Here is a 17,166-nt window from a genome sequence, read left to right as displayed (position 1 = left end):
AAAAGCAAATATAATAAATGTTATGCCATGCAGTAATAACTCAATTATGGTAATAAAAAAATTATTAATTATGACAAATTTAAAAGTTTGAAAATTATTAAAAATATCAAAATTATGACCTGGTGAATTATAAACAAAGCCAGTCAATACAATTCACAACTGAGTCCAACTATTTCCTCAGCTATCAACAAGTTCTTTTTATGACAGGATGACATTAACGCTTAAGAATGTACCAGGGTGATCAAGAGCGTGCATGCGCTCGAAACGCGTCCATTTTGCTGTGAATCACTGGCCAGGTGGTGTGTGGTGAATGCTATCCATGTGGAATATTTTATGCTGCTGAATAACCAATAAACCGATGTTTTAGCGGAATTGCTGGATCGACTTTCCTCTTTCTTTGCTATGTGTATTAAGCCAGGCCAGGCTGAGGATCCGTGCAAGACCAGTGGGATGTGAGCTAAAGATTACTACTTTTTCTACTCTGTTGCATAGTTTTGCAATATACAATAATACACAGGTATAATAAAAGTATGCAGATTTATTGGTTATAAACACAATGATATATACAAGTTTTCTGTGTGACAAATATACTTAGTTTGACAAGTAGGAATTCTATCAATATCTAGGCAATTATTTAATGCTTTGATAGATTATGAGTCTTGATTCTTCTGCGGTTAGAATGAAGTCTCACAATATCCTAAAACTATCATCTCAAGATGGAGATAATTAATTATTTTATTTACTTAATTTATTCACCAATCTAAATGGTATAATTCCAGCCACTTTATCCAAATTGGTCTTAATTAAATGGAATACCATTTTTTGTGTCTCTTACCAAGTCTATGTAAGAATCTTGTTTCTGCTCTTAGGAACACTGAACGGTCCATCTCATTGTCATGGATAGCCATTGGTCTGGTACCCTGCGATCAGCCCGACTTACTGGGATCTCACATTGCTTTTCCACCTTGTTGGACCTCTTTACTGTGTGTGGGAGAGAGTTCTTTGTCTTTATGTCTTTCTTTTAACCTTGTCTCTCTTCCTTTGTGTCTTTGTGTTATCTCTACAGTCCCTAAAATCTGGTTTATCAGACTTTTTTAATCAGTTAGACACACCCTCCTTAATTGGAATTCCCCAATGAATGTAGGTTGGGTGTATACATATGGTAATGACTATGACATCACTATAATAACCATAATGCCTTTCCTGTCGGTGTAATGTCAATTACCCTTACGCTAGGGGGTGCTATTGCATAATCAATTAGCATCATTACCATTAATGGTTAACTGTCAATAACTGGTCTCAAACCCACATTCCACACTTATTTTTGACATATATAAGTAATTAAAACCTGGATTCTCATAGACATCTTGGAGCCCACCTAGAAATCCAAATTTATTGGAGAGATAAGAATACAATGGAGGTCTCTTTCACATAGATGTGTGAATCTCTGTGTCTGGTCAAATGGGTAATTAATTGTGAGTAAGAATAACATTCACAAGACTGGCTAATTAGCCCTCTTATCTGTCTTATCTAAACAGCCATAAATATCTAAAGAGACAACAAGTATTCTTCTCCCAGACTGGCACTTGTAGAGATGAAACTTTAAAATACACTGTGGTCTATTTAGAACAAACAACATGGCGGACACATCATTCTATTATGCTATTATACATAGTGATTCATTTTTGGCGCCTACAATAAGTACGACAGTAATATATATTATTAAACAAAAGGCAACCTGCTGCTAAAATCTTCCAGTTTGAAAAACAGCTTAGTTTCCGGTGTCTATTCAGTTTGTCACGGGATCAAATGAAAATGAATACAAGTCTATGAGGGAGACAAGGGAGATAAAAAAGGAACACACACACAAGCTACAGAGAGACAGAGACAGTACAGACAACTTCGTAAGTAGCAGATTTCACCCCAGGGCTGTATACACAGTTTAGGCTGTTAATGCTGTGACTGCTGCGGTTTAGGGTGTGTATAGAGATAGATCCCCTCTTCAGCTGTGTGTGCAGTGCTTGAGATACACTAGAGCCATCAGGCTTTGCCTACAAGCTTTAGGACAACTGAAAAGTATATATATGAAATCTGCTGGAGAATGCCATATATAAGTTATATAATGGGCAGAAAGAGTGCTGCTCCTCATGTAAACACACAGGGCAGCTTATTCTGATAAATCACCTGAAATAAAAAGCACAATTTAGGCCTTGATTAGAAGTAGATTTGGCTTTGTTGACCCTGCATATTGTTTTCTTATTTCATATTAATATACATTGTTAATGAATCGTAACATTGTTGGCAATCCTGGCCTTATTGCCCGACATCGCACACAGTTAAGGACCAAAAGGACATCATTCCCCACAGCAGTATTTAAAAATCTAGCATGAATCATCTCAATGGCACTAACTTTATCTAACCTTGTAAATAAATGAGTGTCCAGAGTTTTAAGTTTTCTCTTTTCTTTTATTCTAGTTGAACTTTTTCTGCAGTTTATTTTCTCCAGATTCTCCAGGGTTTGGTGATAAAACAAGGTTTATGTCACAGCTTGAGGATTCATGCACACTCAGTTTTCATATTATGTAGCCCCAATCTAATCAACTGATAAAAAGTAACTACCTGTACACCGCAGCAGGCTTTTGCAATATTTAGTGATGCTCAGTTGACAGCATGTGATGTATAAGGTAATATTGCAATGCAGGTGGGAAACATTCCTTATTTCACAACTCATTGCACACAATTGAAATTGCAGTATTTTTTTTTTTTCAAGAGCTTTTATCTAATTTTTTTTATAAATCATTGCTGTATATGTATATATATTTGTTGTCTGACATTTAACAAGAGTCATTAATAATAATGGCACAACACCACCAGCACTGTAACTTACTTTTGTTAATGAGAGGCATGAAATACGTTACATTAATTCATGTTGCATGGGCAAAAATGTATATTTGTCATTCCAATTAATAATCCTGAAATCTACAGGAATGACTGAAAAATTACAAAAAAAAAAAATATAACATTTCAGCTTCAGTGTGTCAGTAGTAGCATACATGGGGATTCTAAGAATATTGTCACACACAGCTTTTCTGCACATTTTGTTGCATGTTAAAGGAGTTTTGCTTCCAAGATAATATTGGTCTAAATGTGCTCTGTCTCAGCGTTGCTTTGGAAGAGAGGAAGCTGAAAGAGAGTTGTAAAACACGAGATATCTGCTAAGCGGAGTGAATCTGTGGAGCTGGAGTGACTTGTGTGAGTACTTACATTTGCACATAGAGGGATCACTGATTTTAAACAGCCTTTTCACTTGTTTTTTCTCTACTCTGCTTCTAGGGGGAGGGGTAGATTTGTCACAGGTGCTTAAAATCTTAGTTTGGGACTCAATTCTGAGTGTGCTCTGTCTGGGTGTTACTTTGAAAGAGAAGCAGCTGAAAGAGAGTTTTAAAACAAGAGTTTGAAAGCAGGAGTTTGAGATCGCTGTGAGTGTTACTTTCCTTACACTGTAGGACTGAGAATTTAATTTGAATATTTACTGTGAGTTTTTGGCTGTTAATCTGTGAAATCCCCATAACTAGATGGCCTCTGTTACGAGTAGCGCTGCCGTCAGATAGCGCTGCCGTCCGTCCTGGCTCTGCTGCGGTTTGCATCGCGGGAAGCACACTTCCACTGTCCCTGGCCGCCAGCACGTGTTTCCCCGCCTCCTAGGGCATGTACAAACTGTCTTCCTGTGATCTAAAGGGCCAGCGCACCATTGATTGCTGCTTGTCTGGTCCTGATTTAACCCTGCACTTCCTCTTGACCCCTGCTGGATCTTTGTACCCCACAGCCTTAGAGGAAGCATTTCATACTTGTGTTCTGCCTTACTGTGTACCAGACCACCTGGCCACATTTCCTGACCACGCTCTAGTGCCGCCTGTCCTGACCCTCCTGCCTGTCCCCGACTACGAGTTTACCTTATCCTTCCCGTGCCATGCTTCACCTTGGCATATCAGGGGTAGCGACCTGGGTGCCACCTGCCGCCGCAAGTCCATCCCGCTTTGCAGCAGACTCTGGTAAAAACCAATGGCACCTTAGACTCTGCTCCCTGGTACGGCCCACACCATCATCCACACAGGCTCAGCGGATTCACTTAATCCCTGCCTTTACAGCCTCCATGTTGGAAAATGCAGTCTGGTGTACATCTTGCGTGATGTATGCAATCCTTGAAGAGCAGTTTGAGGGTGCATACTACTGCGTGAGATGTGTGTGAGTTGTTTATTTGGAAGCCCAGATCCTGGATCTAAAGGAGCAACTGGTAAAACTAAGATGCATTGACAACTTGGAGAGGAGGCTCCTGCTCACAGAGCAAGCACTCTCTGGGGTAGAGGAGGGGGAGTATAGTTGGACAGAGGTGCAGGACAGTCAGACAGCTAGCTAGGTTACAGGTAGAAAACGGGGTAGAGGGAAAAGTGTAAGGGAGGCTAGTCCTGAACTGGCACACCCCAACAAGTGTGCCCGGTTTGCAGATGAGGGGGATGCCCTTTTAGAGCTAGCAGTACTTCAGCAAGATACTGCCTCTGACCACCAGGGTTGTGTCTGCTCCAGAAAAGAAGGAAGGAGGAGTGCAGGGCAGGCCAGAAAGGTACTGGTAATGGGGAACTCTATTATTAGGGGGATCGACTCCCGTGATCAGGTATCTTATCCCCTATCCTTTGGATAGGGGATAAGATGTCTAAGCACCGGAGAACTCCTTTAAACTACTAAAACAGGACGGCAGTGAAGAAGCATTAAAAAGCTATAGAGAAAAATATGTAAAGTATGTAAAAAAAAAAAACTGATGAAAGCTGCATAAATAGAGACAGAAAGACTAGTTGCCAAAGAGAGTAAAACTAATCCCAAAATGTTCTTTAACTATATAAATAGCAAAAAGGTCAAAAATGAAAGTGGAGGCCCTTTAAAAAATTATGAGGAAGAAATTATAGATGGGGATCAGGAAAAAGCAAATATGTTAAACAAATTATTCTCCACTGTATTCACTGAGGAAAATGAAATGTCAGGTGAAATACAGTGAGATAAGGTAAACTCCCCAGTACAGGTCACCTGTCTAAACAAGGAAGAAGTACAGTGCAGCATACAAAAAATCTAAATAGACAAATCACCAGGTCCAGATGGCATTCACCCCCGTGTTCTAAAGGAATTAAGTAATGTGATAAACAGACCCCTATTTTTAATATTCAAGGAATCTATAGTGACAGGGACTGTTCCCCAGGACTGGCGCATAGCAAATGTGGTGCCAATATTTAAAAAGGGGTCAAAAGGTGACCTCGGGAATTATAGGCCTGTTAGTTTAACCTCCGTTGTATGTAAATTGTTTTGAGAGATGCTATTTTGGAGTATCTTGATAAAAATTAATGTATGATCTGTCCTGTCAAACTAACCTGATCAGCCTTTCTGAGGAGGTGAGCTCCAGACTGGACCAGGGGGAATCACTGGATGTCGTATATCTGGATTTTTCCAAAGCATTTGATATGGTGCCACATAAAAGATTGGTACACAAAATGAGAAGGATTGGGCTGGGGAGAGAATGTGTGTAAGTGGGTAAGTAACTGGCTCAGTGATAGGAAACAGAGGGTGGTTATTGAAGGAGAACTCCAGACCATAACAATTGTCCCCCATAGTGCCGGCAGTAAAAAAATAAAGATGTACATACCTTCCTCCGCTCCCCCGTGGCCTCCGGTAACCGGCTCTGGTCTCCCCTGCAATCAACTTCCTGGTTGCCGGTGGTCGGATGAATCAGCCAATCACCAGCCGCAGCGCAGTCCGACTCGGCCGGCGATAGGCTGAGTGGCAGTGTGAAAACGCTTCATGGCACAAAATTCTTCAATACACCGGCACCTGCGGCCGGGGCCGAAAACGTCACACTGCTGCTCAGCCTATCGCTGGCCGAGTCGGACTACGCTGCGGCTGGTGATTGGCTGATTCATCCGACCACCGGCAACCAGAAAGTGGTTGGTGCGGAGACCGGAGACGGTTACCAGAAGCCCCGGGGGAGCGGAGGAAGGTATGTACATCTTTATTTTTTTTACTGCCGGCACTATGGGGGACAATTTTTATGGTCTGGAGTTCTCCTTTAATGGTACTTATTCTGATTGTGTGACTGTTATGAGTGGGGTACCACAGGGGTCAGTCTTTGGTCCTATTCTATTTAATATATTACTTAATGACCTTGTAGAGGGGTTGAATAGTAAAGTAGCACTCTTTTCAGATGATACTAAACTCTACAAAGTGGTCAACACAATAGAGGACTGTGCACTGTTACAAATGGACTTGGATAGGTTGGAGGTTTGGGCTGGGAAGTGGCAGATGAGGTTCAACACTGATAAATGTAAGATAATGCACATGGGTGAAGAAAAATCTGGGCTGGGATTATGTATTAAATGGGAGCACACTTGGGGCAACTGACGTGGAAAAGGACTTAGGGGTCTTACTTAAAGTGGTACTCCGGTGAAAAAACTTTTTTTTTTAAATCAACTGGTGCCAGAAAGTTAAATAGATTAGTAAATTACTTCTATTAAAAAATCTTAATCCTTCCTGTACTTATTAGCTGCTGAATACTACAGTGGAAATTCTTTTCCGTTTGAAACACAGAGCTGTCTGCTGACATCATGAGCACAGTTCTCTCTGCTGACATCTATATCCATTTTAGGAAATGTCCAGAGTAAAAGGAAATCCCCATAACAAACATATGCTATTCTGGTCAGTTCCTAAAATGGACAGAGATGTCAGCAGAGAGCACAGTGCTTGTGATGTCAGCAGACAGCTCTGTGTTTGAAAAAGAAAATAATTACCGCTGTAGTATTTAGCAGCTAATAAGTACAGGAAGGATTAAGATTTTTTAATATAAGTAATTTACAAATCTGTTTATCTTTCTGGTTTCTTTCTGGCACGAGTTGATTACAAAAAAAAAGTTTTTCCCCAGAGTACCCCTTTAACACTAAATTTAGCTGTAGCGACCAGTGTCGGGCAGCTGCTGCCAAGGCAAATAAAATCATGGGGTGCATCAATAGGAGCATAGATGCCCACGACAAGGGAATAATTCTACCACTGTACAAATCACTAGTCAGACCACACATGGAATACTCTGTACAGTACTGGGCACCAGTGTACAAAAAAGATATAGTGAAGCTGGAGAAGGTTCAAAGACAGGCAACAAGGGTAATACGGGGAATGGGAGGACTACCGTACCCAGAAAGATTAACAGAATTTGGGTTATTTAGTTTAGAAAAAAAGAAGGCTTAGGGGCGACCTAATAACTATGTATATATATATCAGGGGACGGTACAGCGATCCCTCCCATGATCAATTTATGCTCAGGACTGTATCCATAACAAGGGGACATCCTCTACATCTTGAGGAAAGAAGGTTTCTACACCAGCACAGATGGGGGTTCTTTACTGTAAGAGCAGTGAGACTATAGAATTCTCTTCCAGAGGAGGTGGTCATGGGGAACTCTGTAAAAGAGTTAAAAAGGGGTCTGGATTTTTGGAGAGTAATAACATTGTTGGTTATGTATGCTAGATTGTTAGGGACAGAACGTTGATCCACGGATCATATTTGGAGTCGGGAATCAACTCAACTCAGTGGAGACTTATTAGGGATATAGGTTGAACGTGATGGACTCTTTTTTCAACCCTATGAACTATGTTACTATGTATGCATTAAAATAAAACATATTTCCAATGTACAAGTATTTCTGAAAATGCCCTATTTGAGAAATATAAGTTTACTAAACCCCCATGTGCCTTTAATTGTTTTTCCCCATCTTAGGGCATACACTTAGACATTCACACATGCCCTGTTTAACTGCATATTGTTTATTAATCTGTACAATGTATTCAAGCAAGAAAAATATGATTTGTCCTCCATTACATATCTGTATGGGATACACATCTGATTTTACCAACTTTGCTTAGCGGGGAAAACGCCTTTTCTGTCATCAGTATCACTCGCACTAACCTGTTGTACAGGCTTGTAGTGCGGGTGAGACTGATGACAATGATACTTACCGGTCCACGCTGCATGCCTCTGTTCCACTGCAGTCCCAGTTTTTACTTACATTTAAATGACCTGCTTGTTGCAATCTACAGAACTCCTTCCCTGCGCTGATCTTCTGCAGAGTGGAGCTCCATCCTGCAACAGAGGAGGCTAAGCATAGGGGAGAAGGAGTTAATAGGAAGATCCTGGGAAGACATCACTGTGCATAGGGAACTTGGGAATACCCCCATGCACAAAGCAGATCATGTACTGTAGAACCAGGATTGCGGCGGAACGTAGGCTTGGAGGGAGGACCAATAAGTGTTATTATCATCAATATTATAAGAAATGCAGGACTATGATTAGTCCAATTTAATGGGGTTTATTGGCATCCATGACTGCAATTAAATCCAATTACAGCAATATTTTTCAAGTGTAGGTTCAGTCTTTCTATAACTGCCTTTTAGCTGTATACTCTAGACTCTTCTCTGACATGTCAAATGCTTGGATTATGCTTCCTAACCGATATGTGGAAGACTGCAATACACCTATAATTTTGAATTCTTGGGCAAATTCTCTATAGGTCTATATACCTTGAATGTAAATAAGCCACATGGCAATTAAAAACATGTCAAAGAATTGAAGAGAGTTCAAATAAAACTAGGATGTTGAATTGATGAAACCTGTTGAATTGTCTGGACCAAAATGTCATATTTCCACTGTAGATTTTTTCTGTGCAGAACCATAAAACACTGCATGAGGGAATACTCCTAAGCTTAAAAGGAGGGCTAAAAGGATTCAGGAGAATTATGGTTCCAAAACAACGTGAAGAATGACAAGCTACACCATTACAATACAGTACAGTTAAAGCTACGTGTTACTCTGAAACATTGCAATGTTTCACAAAAAACAGAGGCCAAAGTTACTAAAGCAGGTAAACTTAGATTGGCATTAGAATGTGCCAGACTTATAACAGTGGCCCAGGCTGTTTGATAAATCATTAAATCTACATAATTACACCAAAGAGTCACTTTGTAACAAAAATAACAACTTTATTGAATATTACATACACATAAAGTCACTTAAAATAGCAGCAAACAGTCAGACTGTACAAATAGGCTCACAGGGACAGTCCCATAATATTAGGTATATGGCAACAGAAAAAATTTATATATCTCCCTCACTTGTGAGCAGTGTATTGCACATCTGTATCCATCAAGCCATGCAATATGGCATATGTGAACCAATCCAATGTGACCACAGTGCTCACCAGAGATAGTAACATGAAAAACCTTGCCAAAAAAACATATCTGGACTATAGGAAAGGGAAAGGAAAAGGACAAGTGATGCAGTTGACTAAGAGAGATGGAGAGAGGATGATGGACTAAGGAGCAAGGAACAGAGCGCCAAACACAAAAGGAGGGGAGCTACCACCCACACACTGTGTCCACACTGAAACCCTCTCCACTGCACAAGCAAAAAATATTACCGTCACCAAATCTCCATCAATGTTAACACACACCAATAACCTTACCCACTGAACCTGGAGTCACCCCAACGCCGTTTCGCTAATCACGCTTCCACAGGGAGCGTGATTAGCAAAACGACGTTGGGGTGACTCCAGGTTCAGTGGGTAAGGTTATTGGTGTGTGTTGACATTGATGGAGATTTGGTGACGGTAATATTTTGGAAGCGTGATTAGCAAAACGGCATTGGGGTGACTCCAGGTTCAGTGGGTAAGGTTATTGGTGTGTGTTGACATTGATGGAGATTTGGTGACGGTAATATTTTTTGCTTGTGCAGTGGAGAGGGGTTCAGTGTGGACACAGTGTGTGGGTGGTAGCTCCCCTCCTTTTGTGTTTGGCGCTCTGTTCCCTCCTCCTTAGTCCATCATCCTCTCTCCATCTCTCTTAGTCAACTGCACCACTTGTCCTTTTCCTTTCCCTTTCCTATAGTCCAGATATGTTTTTTTGACAAGGAATTTCAAGTTACTATCTCTGGTGAGCACTGTCGTCACATTGGATTGGTTCACATATGCCATATTGCATGGCTTGATGGATACAGATGTGCAATACACTGCTCACAAGTGAGTGAGATATATAAATGTTTTCTGTTGCCCTATGCCTAATATTATGGGACTGTCCCTGTGAGCCTATTTGTACAGTCTGTCTGTTTGCTGCTATTTTAAGTAATTTTATGTGTATGTAATATTCAATAAAGTTGTTATTTTTGTTACAAAGTTGCTCTTTGGTGTCATTATGTAGGTTTAATATTTAGTTTAAGGGATACCTTGCCCTAGCTAAATTGTAGTATTTAAGCCCTTATTTTTGGTTATGTTTGATAAATCAGTTGCATTCTTAGAGTATCTAGTCCAAGTTTAGTCCAACTGCTTGCCAAGAACACGCCCCCTTTCTCTGACACAACAAGAGAGTGCCGAAAAAGCATTAAAAACATATAACAAATAATTTTTGGCCCAAAATGCGCCAAAATTCTATATATGAAATTGTAAATCTTGGCTATAGTGCAGAAACCTAAAGTGCCATCTGGGCGGTCCCAACTGGGTTGCTCCTGTTTGGCCCAGTTTGATAAGTCTTTCTGTGTTTGTGTATAGAAGGAGACCTGTCAATCAAGCCGAATCCGGTGGGGAGAAGTCGGGGAGACCACCCAGTGCCATTGCTCAGTTTTGAACTGATTAGTTTTCGTTTTATCATAGTTACTGTATGCCAAGTGTTAGTTACTGTTTGTGGTAAATTCCAGAACAAATTATATTCAACAATGTTATTGTTCTACAAGGCTCAACATTATCACGTTTGTTTTCTTCTACATTTACTGTCTAATTCATTAACCAAATATTAATTGCAAAGCACAGGTTTAAAACAAAGAGAAATTCCGAAAAGAATGATGAGCATTTTTTTTAAATATATATATACATATATATATATATATATATATATATATATATATATATACAACATGACACATGTAAAAGAAAAAGTTTTTAGGTATACAGCAGTTGTTCACAATAACATATTACAACTGTCAGACTTCATTCAGTATCCTTCAGCATTTAGTTCACAGCCACTCAAACTGTCATAAACTTGCAACATCTTCTATATGGAAAACAAATTTATAGACATACTGCTACAAGTAGGTCACATATTTATTCCCGGAGGAATGACTCTAGCAAAGATAGACAGTGAGGAGCTCAGCTGCAACAAAGTCAGGTTTGATTTTTAAGAATATTTATTTGTATTTGATTGTTAACAGCAGGAACTGTGGACTTCTACTAACCATCTAACATTATTCTGTTCTATTTTGTCGTAACAATTTACTATCATATATATGAATGGATTTTGTTTATGCATTTTCCTGTAAAGAGATGTCACTTTAAAAAAGAGATTTTGGGGGAAATGCTTAGAACAGGCCATCAATGTTTTAATGGTTGGAGTCACAGGCTACATTCACAGGGTGGAATATTTGTGGAATGTCTGCCTGGAAAACAGGGCAGACATTTTAAAAATAGTGGGCCGGCATTAGGACAGCTCAGAATTGCACCGTCTCAATAGACGGTAGTGCATTTCCAAGCGAATTTCGCAAAAAGAATTGACATGTCAATTCTTTCTGCAGAGGATGGAATCGGGATTTCTTCAGAATTTGTTTCCACTGAGGAAATTTCACCATGTGCATGGTGCAGCAGAATCCCCTTGTAAGCAATGGGACTCTGCCGCAACTGAATTTTCGAGCTTAATTTTTCTAACAGATTATGCTGGGAAATTCCATTGTGTGAATGTGGCCTAACACCATGAGCCCACATTAAAGGGGGGAAGTAGCCTTGACACTTTTTGTACTGTACATTCAGCTCAGCTGCATTAACTTGACTCATATTTTAAGGTAACTGCAGAAAAAAGGGCTTTGACATTTGGCAAGAACAAGGGTGGGCAAGTAAAAGGTGAAGCGATGTACATAAGGTAAAAGTCAAAATTGCTCCACCGTTATTTAAAGAGTTTTGTCACCAAGAACATAAGGGCATAGGGGGACATTAATTCAATGTGTCAACAGGCAAATTTGTCTAAAGTTGCTAATTTTTGCATAGAAATGGCGATGTTTGCTAATTTTTTCTGCACATAAACCATGCGACTTTATAGCATTTACACCGCTTAGGCAGAAGGTATGAAGGAGGCATAAAGGAGGCTGGAAGCAAGCTTGGCCTCACATGGGAGGGGTGTGCCAGGGGGTGCACCCTTCCTCCATGCGACTTTAGGGCCAACATGTGGCACTTAATGTCGCAGAAACATATACCACCTCAGTAGAAGGTGTATTTTTGTGCCTCGGGCACAACAAAAGCCATGGAGCTGCAAGATTTTTTAAGAGGCGTACACTTCTTTGTAAATCCAGCAGACCAAAAAGGGCAGAGCTTTGCCAAAATCTGACACATAAGACATTTCCCCCATAGTATGTATTTCCACTACCACATCTATTCCATGACAATTACCCTCGGCCCCTTCCCCCCTTGATAACATTGTAACACACACCACCCAGTAGCAAAGGAGATAGGATCCGCTAGTGCTGAGCTCCATACATTTGGCGCCCCTAATCTTGGGATCATAAAAGTGGTGCCAGATCTCTATAAAAATCCCTTTAGCAATGTGTATGGCTGTCAAGGTCAACAATCTGATAAACATTTCAAGGACCTTGCAAAAGTATACCTTGTGAAATATTTTGTTTATACTGTACTATAACTGAATCAACATTAACAATGTAGAAATGAAAGGGAATTAATGAAAACATTTTCTATTCTATACAGGTAGCTTTTTAATACTATATGGGAAATTGAAATGCTATGACATTTTCTATCCTCCTGAGAAATGGAAACAGCGGAATTCTCCTATGATGTTGTTTGATGCCGGCATTATTTTTATTTTTTTTGTATCACATGTTTATCATTAAAGTGTTAGGCATAGACTGGCTAAATAGTCTATACCTTGACCTTTAAAGTATCATTGTATATCTTTCAACAACCTTTTATATGACCATTATAAACTACAAAAATTCAAATTGAATGAATGAGGTTATGTACCCTACTGACACATAGAACCTTATTTAATGTTACATAGTAAATATTTCTGAAATGGTTAGGTATAGTAGTGTAGTGAAAATAGGCTTTATATAACTTTTTAAAAATAAACATTGCTTAATGGGCTGTATAACCAAAGGATATATCCAGTCTGTCTAATAAAAGCCAGATAGCCAATATTTCCTGTGCCTTTTATTTGTACCCCAAATAACACTCAACTGTAAACAATGCACTGCCTCACAGTCCTGGGTTAATTGTTTTGTAAAAATGTTGGCCCCATGTCACAAATGGCTGCATTTAGTAAATATGATTTATTTCAAAAGTTCGTTTTTTTATGGTTTCTCTTAGGAGCCATAGTTATGTCATTACCAGTAGTGTTGGGCGTGAATATTCGCAATGCGAATATTTATCACGAATATCGCATATATTCGCGAATTCACGAATATTGCGAATATAGCGCTAAATATTCGCAATTACAAATATTCGCATATGCGAATTTCCACGCATATTGATCCCTCCCTTCTTTTAGCTCTTTTATCACGCGATCTTGCGCATGTGCATGCAAATTTAATGGTGAATGCACATGCAAATTTTATGGCACATAGTAAAAAAAAGGCCGCGAATATTGCGAATATGCAAATTTTGCTAATATATGAAGAATATTCATCCATATATTCGCGAAAAATTGCGAATTTGAATATGGCCTAAGCCGCTCAACACTAATCACCAGAATCTAACGTACGGATATAAGGCTTACTATACAGTAGGGACATGCCCCAGTGTTACCTATAGATCAAGCAGTATGCTCCACTTCTAGCATGCCTACCTGCCTTTCTAGCGTGATAGGGTCCCATCCGAGGTTAGGTCACCTATGCATGGTGGAATGGGGGGCACATTTTGATCAAAAAGTACATTAAGTGCAAACATTAAACCCATCATGTTTCCTGTTGAAATGTTCATCTTGACATGATAATATAAATTAAAAAGGACTTTGGTCAGTGTAATGTCTTATGTTTACGATGGGAGTATTGCAGTACTCTTTCTGTTGGCTGATCAAGAAGGAGGTGGAAACTCCTTCCAACTCAGCCCCGTGAGAGGCATAAAACACATAATGTAGCCCTAAAATATATGTCACAAAAGAAAAGTCAAAGCGGAGCGCTCACCGTCAGAAGTTGCAGACAGTTCACCGAGGATCTATGGCTTCATAGGTAATTTCGATCCAGGCAGGTAGGCGGCAGGTGGATCTGGGGGGAGCTCAGACATCAGGGCCACGGACCGTATCACGCCCCTAGGTGTTTCGTCGGGCCGCTGTGAGCCCTAAAATATTTGACAAAGGTTGGGGAATCTGAATTGGATTTGTGTACGTCACAAATGCTTCTGGGAAGCAGACTCAGGACTCTACCGAAACATTGTTTGACTTTTTTCTCTCTTTTTATTTTGACGTTTCACACAAATTTGTATGTCTTTCTCATATGTCTATCTATTTTTATAAAACTTAACCATCATATATTTAGGGCAAAAGCATTATTAGCTTTGCTTTGATGCGCTAAGAACCTACAGCAAGTCCCTATAGAGTATAAGTTGTGGCTTGTGCATGTTTCAAGGTTAATACTAGAATTCGAGAACTTGTGCATGTGAATTGTCAAAAGGTCTAACTAGCTGGGTCCATACCTGGAGGTCACATAGTATCAGAATCAGCAAAAAATGGATGGTCACGATACATTCCAAGGGTCAAAAAGTCAGGCGATCATGTACTGTAGCTGAATTCGGAAATCAGGTTAGCGAATTACGATGGATGGTGATAGAGGAAATAATGGGAACTACAGAAGAAATGGTTAATAAGAAACTAAGGGGGCGTGACTTGCCATGTGAAGAGACAGGACGCACGACCTCTGAGCTCCGCTACCACGGCCAAAGTATAGGGGAAATACTCACTCTACATGGGCTCTAGGAGATCGTGCAGATGCCGCAAGCCCCTGGGATCATCCCAGCCACCACCCACCCCGATTTCAAACTTTTTCAGCCCCCTGCAAGGGATGACCGAGGAGCCGACGGTTATGACGGGGCAATCCAAGATGGCGCGGGCTCACGCTGGGACTGCTTCTGCCTCCTCCCCTCCTGCAGCGCTGCAACTGAGGACCACCTGCCAGCACTGCTCCATTTGCCACGGCGGAAGTCCCCTGCTGCGGGCTCGGCTCTGCCAGCCACCGCCGCACCTACATCCACGGCCCTCTACTCCTCGGCATGCGCGCCTGTGCACTCGCCTGCTTCCCCCTTAGGAGACCGGGACTATACTGCAGACGCTACACTGCTGGCTCGGCTGCGCCAGCCTTTGCTCTCCTCCTCTGCTCTCCAGGAGGGACGGATGGAGCAGGAGGTGACCAGTTTGTGCCAGCCTTCAGGTATGGGGGATTGTAATCAGGAAGGTGCAGCCCCAAGACCCCTGACACCTGGGGGGAAGAACTGTCCATCACCCTCACCTAACACTGGGAGGGCCCTCTCTCCCACCCAGAGTGTCACTTCCATATTCAGAAGTCCCCCTGCTTCTCCGGGTCTGCTCCTATCCTCTTCAGATGGAGAATTAACTGGAGAGGAGGCTGCTATGAAGCCTGACACACCAGTAGGAGTAGCTATCAAGTGCCCGCTCTCTGTTCCCGGGCTTCCACTCCCAGACCCTACCCCTGGGAGACATCTGTGAGACATCTAGTGGGGGCATGCCTGCTTCACCTGACAGCATTTGTGATTTCTCTGGTCGGCTGCCTAGTTCAGGGGGAGCATCCATTCAAACTCTGGACCCACTTATCTCCATTCTCTCTCCTCCGGCCCAAGCTGTGGCCCTCAGCTCCAAGCATTACTGGCCCTCCTCCCGACGAAATAGGATGTGTTGGCTTTGGCTGTGGACTTGACGTTCGCCAGGACCTCCAACCCGTTCAACATGAAGTATCAGTCCTGGGAGACCGAGTGGGGGCTCTGGAGCACTTTCAGACTTCAGTTATGGCGACCATCAGAGATATGCAGACGACCATTGATACTCATACACGCACGCACCTGGCTCTGGCGGATCACCTTGACGATATAGAGAACAGGAGCCACCGAAACAATGTACATCTCTGGGGGCTGCCTGAGGTGACTTGTTCTCAGGACCGGCTCCCCACTGTCACAGGGATATTCAACATGATCTTGGGCAGACCGCCTGATTCACCTATTGAGATAGATCGAGCTCATCAGGCCCTGAGAGCCCCTAATTCATATCCCGTACACCCAAGGGATGTTTTCTGCCGTATGCATCGGTATACTTTGAAGGAGCAAACAGTGCAAAAAAGTGCATCAAACTGGAGATCTAGACTTTGACGGCGCCACCATTTAGATATACCTGGACCTGTCTAGACGCACTCCCCGCCAGAGAGCCCTTCTCCGGCCTTTGCTCCGCATTCTTCAGGACTGACATATTTCCTACTGATGGGGGTTCCCCTTTGTGCTCCATGTGACCTCAGATGACTCTACGATCACCCTTAAGTCACCTGGAGACTTACCCTGTTTTCTGGAGGCCCTCAATCTACCACCTATGTCACTCCCAGATTGGACCGCCTTTCTTCAAGATCCATACTTGCCTTTGCAGTCCTCTGAGATGCCGCACAGGCTTGCCGCTAGATGACCTCATCCTGACTGGCCGATGCCTCAACGTCAAAGAAGACCACGCCAACGCTCGAATGGCTCAATGGTGGAGCATTGATGAGAATGCCTAAATTCCAGCTGCACTGATGTTGAGCCCTGGGGCACGATGTTGCTCCTCTTCTACCTGTTCCTGACCCATAGTCTCCCTCCCATACTACTTAGTAGTTGTCATTCTCTACCTTCCCCTACCATATTGTACTCACCCTACCGGTCCCCTATGGAGATCGGAGTCCTCCTAGCCACGGCAGTGGATGGTGCTTAGTGTCCACTTTGATAGTTATACTCCTCGTCTAGCCAGTGTTGACTACTTGTATAGTACCTGTTAGCATCTCCCTTACTGTTCACCCTCCCATTAGGGCAAGTGTGGGACAAACACACCTACTTAGAAGACGTACTTTCTGGAC

Source organism: Hyla sarda, chromosome 7 (genome assembly GCF_029499605.1).
Source record: "Hyla sarda isolate aHylSar1 chromosome 7, aHylSar1.hap1, whole genome shotgun sequence".
In the NCBI taxonomy this organism is placed as follows: Eukaryota; Metazoa; Chordata; class Amphibia; order Anura; family Hylidae; genus Hyla; species Hyla sarda.
This window is presented reverse-complemented; position numbering follows the sequence as displayed.